The sequence below is a fragment of the Pelmatolapia mariae genome, unplaced genomic scaffold, assembly GCF_036321145.2.
Source record: "Pelmatolapia mariae isolate MD_Pm_ZW unplaced genomic scaffold, Pm_UMD_F_2 NODE_ptg000574l+_length_21508_cov_1, whole genome shotgun sequence".
NCBI classification, from domain to species: domain Eukaryota; kingdom Metazoa; phylum Chordata; class Actinopteri; order Cichliformes; family Cichlidae; genus Pelmatolapia; species Pelmatolapia mariae.
The window spans coordinates 11657-19226 of record NW_027052258.1 but is presented as its reverse complement, the minus strand read 5'-3'; the positions used below and the strand labels follow the sequence as shown (position 1 = coordinate 19226).

At 40.1% G+C, this 7570-nt stretch overlaps 1 pseudogene; it reads right to left on the bottom strand.

Moving 5' to 3' along the window:
- Positions 1–525: 525 nt before the first annotated feature.
- LOC134623360 (tripartite motif-containing protein 16-like) lies at positions 526–3292 on the bottom strand (annotated as a pseudogene).
- Between the last annotated feature and the right edge of the window lie 4278 nt (positions 3293–7570).

The window sequence follows — 7570 nt, the reverse complement described above, 5'->3', positions numbered from 1 at the left end:
TCTTGGTATTGTGAGGGACTTCCTCTGAGATGAACACAGGAAGTGTTTAAACCTACTTTCACCTCACAATTTAATTTTGAATGAGACAACGTCACAACCCAACAGACGATCTCACTTTAAAGTGGTGTGACTGACTTGGCTGATTAGTGAACAGTGAAAACTTCTAATCGATTCACAAAAGGCCGAGTCTTTTTGAACATTCTTCCAGACACATATATGTGAGGTCAGACAGCGATCTTGGACGAGAGGGCCTGATTTGACTGGCTGAGTTCCTGTCTTTCCCAATTACTTCAGGTTTGTTATAATACCACAAGCATTTTTATGACTCGTCTGTGTGGATTTTATAGAGAAACCCTGCAACAATAACAACATCGTCTCCACCCAGATGAAACTCCACAGGATGACCTGACAGACACTGAAAAGTTCAGACTGGTCGTCATTATGATTTATGAACGGCCTCCTTGATTTGTCTTTGACTGTATGCTGACTCCAAGTTGCTGAATCCCTGCTGTGACTGTTTCAGTCTGGTGTTCATTCTTGTATCTGCTCAGGGTCCAGGATGCAGACTGGATGAGGCACATTTAGAGAACACATTTAAAACAAGACAAGAAAATAGTTTTTTTATGTTACTAAAATTAAGAACTGTATTTTATGTATGAGAGAAGAAGAAAACCTTTGGTTAAAGCAGTTTGAATAAAACAGATGTCTACACATGAAACAAACAAACAAACATTTTTCCTCTTTGAAGCCAAGTTTCTAAAGACGCTTTGGAGCAAAGATTTCATCCAGTTTTGTCCATTATTAAAAAAGACATTTATTTGCCAATCATTCAACATCACCACTTGTGTATAACTCTGCTGATTTTATTCCCTTTGTGTCCAGGCTGAGATTCCAGGTGTCTCCCTCAGCTCATTTTCTCCAAATCAGAAGCATCAGATTTGTGGAGACGCTCTGCCTGCCAGACACAGCTCAGCGCAATGAAACATGTCTATCATCCACAATATACAGGCCTGTATCATTTAATATCTGTACTGTACTGTATAAATGATTAAGTGTGATCAAACCTTTAATGAAGACATTAAATGTCAAAAATTAAAATGTAACAAAAATTAAATACTTAAAAGTTCAAACCTCAAAGACATTAAGTTTACGGTCATATATGATCAAGAAAATCAACAATCTTCACATTTCAGAAACTGGAACCAGCTTTAAATGTGACTAAAATAATGATAAAACAATCAATTCTCTAATCATTGACTAACTGATGAATCACTGCAGCTCCAATATATTGTTGCATTTGACAACCCACTACAGCAACTACAGAATAAAACCACTAACCAGACTGATGACAGATTTCAAACATGTTGAATATGAAGAGTAGTATAATTTAAACTCACATGATTATCAGCCATAAGAACAAATTCAGATTTATATTGATGTAAGGTATATAAATGTAAGTACAGTTTAAATCAGTGCAATATTATTTTCACACATCAATGGACCACTGAACTTCTCAGCTTCTAAAATGTAAAGCCTCATTTAGAAACTACACAAGTACATATAATGGTCAGGAATCAACATGAACCTATCTTCTCTATTTGACTTTAATCAACTCTGCAGTGGCTCCAAGTCCAAATAGATAAAGACTATTACTACTAAGACCAAGTCCAGCATAGAGCGGCTGAGTGAATGTGGTCTGGACTCTGTGGAGGAGAGTCATGATTTCAGAGACGCTGTAGAAAGACAGAATACCTGCTCTGTGATCCAGGTACACTCCTACTCTGGAGGACCGAGGACCTGAGAGGTCAGTTTGGACTTTGTTGTGCCAAAATGTGTAACTGTTTGTGTAACAACGTAATGCCCAAGATTTGTCATTGTTTCCAAATAAACATTCATTGCCCCTCCCTGCTCTGCTGATATTCTTGTATGCGACTGCTACACGAACGACTCCTCGTTTCCACTCCACCTCCCAGTAACAACGTCCAGTCAAACTCTCTCTACTCAGGACCTCTTCCCATCCAGTGAATCTGTCTGGATGATCAGAATAAGACTGTTGTTGTTTCATAAATGTTACTTTTCTGTTCCCCTCAGATAATAACAGATCTGTGTGCTGTGTTTGGATCCAGTGTGATTTCATGTGAATATTTTAAGAATCCAGCTCTGGTCTTTGGCTCTGTTGGTGACAGTAAAACATCCACTTCAGTGACTGTCAGTGAGATGTTTGTCCATTCCTCTCTCAGAATGTCCTGTAGTTTATCTCTGGTCTCTGACACAGCTGCTGTCACATCCTCAAAGTAGCTCAGAGGACGAATATTGATGCTGGATGAGTGTGTAGACTCACTGAGTGCTGACAGTGAGGGGTAGTTGTGTAGAAACTGGTTGTGATCCTCTGTGTGTGAGAGCTGCTCCAGCTCGCCGTCTTTCCTCTTCAGCTCAGCGATCTCCTGCTCCAGCTTCTCCTGAAGCTCTTTGACTCGACTCACTTCAGTTTCCTGCTGGGATCTGACCTGCTGCTTCAGCTCAGAGCTTCTTTTCTGGATGAGACGGATCAGCTCAGTGAACATCTTCTCACTGTCCTCCACTGCTTTATCAGGAGAGCCATTGATGGCCTCCACCTCCTGTTGAAGCAGCTTCACATCTTTCTCTCGCTCCTGGATTCTCAGCTGGATGTTTAGTCGTCTCACCTCGAGCTCCTTCTGCTTCTCAGTCCTTTCTGCTGCAGCTGGGACTGTTTCATGGCCTTTATGTTCATCCATTGTGCAGAGATAACAGATACTCTGCTGATCAGTACGACAGAAAATCTTCATCACCTCATCATGACGAGAGCAGATGTTCTCCTGGAGCTTCTTGGAGGGGGCCACCAGCTTGTGTTTCTTTAATGGAGCTGCATCATAGTGAGGTTGGAGGTGTTTCTCACAGTAAGAGGCTGGACAAGATAAACAGGACTTGATGGCTTTCAGCTTCCTCCCAGTGCAGACATCACAGACCACATCTTCAGGTCCAGCATAGCAGTGATCAGCTGGAGCAGCTTGGAGTCCAGTCTTCTACAGCTGCTCCACTAAAGCTGCTAACATGGTGTTTTTCTCCAGGACAGGCCTCGGTGTGAAAGTCTTCCTGCACTGAGGGCAGCTGTGGATTCCCTTCCTGTCCTCTTCATCCCAGAAACTTTTAATACAGTTCCTGCAGTAGCTGTGTCCACAGGCTGTAGTCACCGGATCCTTCAGTAGATCCAAACAGATGGAACAAGAGAAGGTTTCTCGGTCCAGCTGAACTCCTTTCTGCGCCATTTCTCCTCTCAGTGTCAGTGACTGTGTGAGTTTCTCTTCCTTAAAACTGAAACTAGTCTGAGCTCTGATCTCAACAACATGTGTCTCTGCAGTGAATGGAGCCTGTCAGCTCTTACACGTCACCACATGTTGGTTACACCCATCTTCAAAGTGCAGATCTGAAGGGGAGGGAACGAGGAAACACGAGGACAGAGAGGAAGTGCTGTGTTTAAGAGCAGGAAGAAGAGGAGGGTTATCAGGATGTGCTTCACTCCAGGAAGAGGAGCAGTTTGAGAGCAACACTGTGTGTTTAACCCTTTTTAATTTAGTGCTCACATCAACTTTTAAGCTTGTTAACACTTTCTTCTATATAAATAAACTGCAGTTTAGAAATGTCAGAGTTCTCACTGAAGTTAACAAACGGTTCTTAAGTTTTAGTCAATGCAGGAGGATAATGATCCTAAACATACAGATCAGGCAGCCACTGACATGATGCTTATTTTGCATTTACTCTGACTCCTTCTTTAAAAGTATTTTTCTGTTATTACGGTTGAGTTGATCACAACAATAATCTTGAGCAGGGACGTCATATTGGATATTAGAACTTGGTGGTCTGTAACAGCAGCCCACTAGTATAGGTTTCAGATGAGACTGGACCTGTAACCACAGAACTTCCAGTCGGATCAACAGCCACAGCAAGAATCAACATCTGCACATTTGTCATCAAGAGCAGCAGGGGGCGCTGTTACACACAGAGGCAGGTTCTCTCCCAAATTTATCCAGAACAAGAGCTGAGCAGCTTTTTCTGTGAGTCAAAGTATTTCTAACAGATTATAGCAGATCACAGAGCCTTTGTCAGCTCAGCTATCAGAATCAAACAGCGAAGCTGACCTGTGTAAGTAGTGAGTGTCTGATGAGGGAAAGAGCTCAAGGTGCAGTAGGCCAGGTAACTGCAGGACCAATGAGAATTGTTAACAGGTGTGCTGATGGGGAAAGAAGGGAAAGTCTGAGGGACATAAAGAGTGTGGGGACTGTGTCATAGTGGTTTTATTTATGCAATCACTAAAAACAGTTTCATTATAATAGTAGTCAGCAGGTCAGACAGTATGTTAATGAGAGGAAATCTACAAAGCAGTAATGAACTTTTCATAAACCACATTTAATACAAATCTATGATACGTCCATAAGTCTGTCATATATTTTTATTTTCAATACCAAACTGTCATAAAACACACAAGTACATATAGAAATAATAATCTTTTCCTATTTCTTTTTTATAGCATACACAAAACATAAATGAGATCTGCTAGCCTCCTAAAATAAGGTCTTAACATTAATCAATATTGATATAAATCTTAACCAACAATAGTAACAATATTTGTGTTAATGATTACTTGCTCCTCGTCGAAACCAATTAATAATGCTGGAATATCTTTAAATAGAGTATTTCTTTATAAGGTAGATCAGCCACTGCCAGGAATAGCAGCAAAAAGTTGTACATCATTATATGGTGGATTACAGAGAGATTTCTCGTGCTGGTACCTTTTCTAAGTATTTAAGTAATGGTTTCCAGTAAGTAAAAAATCTATCCGATGAGCCTCTGATGGAGAATTTTATCTTCTCCAATTTTAAGAGTCCTAAGATATCCTGTAGCCAGACTTTAATTAATGGTGGCTGAGATGATTTCCACAACAACAAAATTCTTTTTCTAGCGATGAGAGAAGCAAAGGCAATAAGGTTATTTTGAATAGCTGTAGTATGAAGGTTATTTGGGTTTGCCAAATATAGCGATATGTGGAGTCGCAGTCAATTTATACTCAATATATCCGAAATTATTTTGAAGAATTGATGCCAAAATTCAGATAGCCTAGGGCACGCCCAGAATATACTGTTACGGGTTCGAAATTGAGGACGAGAGTAAAACAATGATGGTCCAGAAGAGGTCGTTCAAACAATTGATTTTAATGAATGCACGCAGCGTGAGAGGTGCAAACTGCAAAACATCAGTTGTATATCTCTACCCAAATACACTCTAGATTGCTTTTATAACATCAGGGTATTGTGACGCCCCTTCTTGCGTTTACAGTCACATAATTTGCATGTACAGAGCATTCATGTATTTTAAGAATTAACTGCAGACACAGAAGTTCCCCTTTCTGGCATCCATCCAAATATGGTGATGATCTCAGGCCTTTGAGGTCCCCATGGACTTGTCCTCCTTGTGTCACCTGTAACTATAAGCTTTTAAGATGATAGATTTACCTCAACGATTTAAAGTGGTTATAACTGCACCTGTCATAAACATGTTAATATTTGATTATGATAACCCCTGTAATACAAATTATAACATAATGCCGACAGCTTCAATAAATGCTTTGATGAAATGATAATTAATGTAATGATAAGGATGCTGGTTATATACAGTTCAGCAGTAAACTAATTTCTTTAATTCTACAATTCCCTCTCTTGATGTCTCTCCAGAGACATCACCACACCATTTCCTTGTGTCACTCCTCGACCCACTCTGTCACCTCTACATCCATTAATGGCATCATGGGCCCCGAAACCACCATTCCCAGGTCCACTGCCTTCGCTCTGACCCTCTCTAGCCGTCCTCTGACTCAGCAAATCAGAAAACCACCTCATGTCCTCCAGGTGGTCAGTAATAAAACACCAGCTCCCACTTGAAAACACTTCATGCTTAAGTGGTCTCTGCTCCTTTTCTGGGTCCCTCTCTAGTGGAAATCTTCTCCTGTAAGGGATAAAAAACAAACAGCCTCTCTCTGCTACACCTTACTAACCTACTGTGTTCATCTAAGGTTCCTTGAATTATTCAAAGTTGGTTGACAATATCATGTTCTGGGCTCTATCCATTATATTAACTTTACTTAATCTCAATACTCTTTATGTGTGTGAGCAACGCTTTTAGTTCTATTAAAAACACCCCGGGTAAAATATACACCATCCCTATGTCAGCCTAAATCTCCGCTAGAAACACACTTCAAAATTTTCTATCATCATTTACGCCTCTTTTTGCTTCAAGCATATACATAACATGCAAAAGTTACTGTTAATACCAGTTAGACAAGTTTCTATTATCTACAACATTTTGTTTCACCCGACTCACCCTCACATTTTTCCTCTTCACTTATTGCATATTTATCTTTAACACCTTTTACCTCAGCAGTTGCTAAGCAGAAACAAAGCAACATGTGGTCCACCTTTACCCTGTAAAATAAATCCATTTCATGTTTGTGTCTGTAAGCATGTTTTCCATTCATTTATTACACTCCACGCCATTCCTGCAAGTTAGGAGCTGTAAATTTAAAAGCTACATAAAGTCCAGGCCGACTATATTTAAATCATGTGTGTTTGTAAGCGTGCATGCAATTAACCTGCTATGTTCTCATCTTCCCTCAACATGTATCACCTGGACACTCTCACCAGTGAAGCTTAGAACCCTTTTGGACGGAACATCAACTCTAAACAAGCACAGTTATGCATTGTGTCTGAAATGAGCTCAACCTGTAAATAGAGACATCACTGTTATGACCAACATATTCAATACTATTAAAATAATACTGTACAACCTGTTATTAATGCAGTCATCATAAGGCAGATTATATGGTAGCAATGAAAAATCTCTAAATCCCCAATCCCAACAGGTCCTGCTTTTAAATCTTCCCTGACTTTCCCTTCAAGTTCTGCTTTCTTAGTACAATAATTAGGTCCTCCTAATCCCATTAAATCTGCCATATTGATTCCTTCATGTGTAAGTGTCAGATTTCGAGCATCTAAAACTTACTCAGTCTCTGTTGTGCTAATGATGTCATAGTGAACGCCTGCAAGTTCACATAAGCCACCACACTATGTGTAGTCAGAACTTTTAGTGAGTGTTCTCTCCCTACATGTGCTGTTTCCTATATTATTTTGGCAACCCCTGCTGCATGCTGTGCACATTTAGGGTGCCTTGCTTCTGTTGGACTCAACCTTATGTTAACCTACATAAGTACCTGTCTTACGAGCGACCTCTGCACAGCTCAGACGCCAGTTGCAAGAGCTCTCTAACATTAGAATCATCAGCTGTGACTTATATAGTGTTATTTCGGTACTTTATACTTCACACATTTTTGAATGTTGTTTATATGGGGGTTCCTCTTTTTGTGTCTATATTTATTAATATGCCTTGTGCACTAAAACTTCCTGTTTTTCAGTCTGGCTGAGCACTTGTTTGTGAGTAAAAGGTGGCCTTGCTCTACAAGCCAGCCTTCATTATTAAAGTACATAAAACAAGATAATGAGCA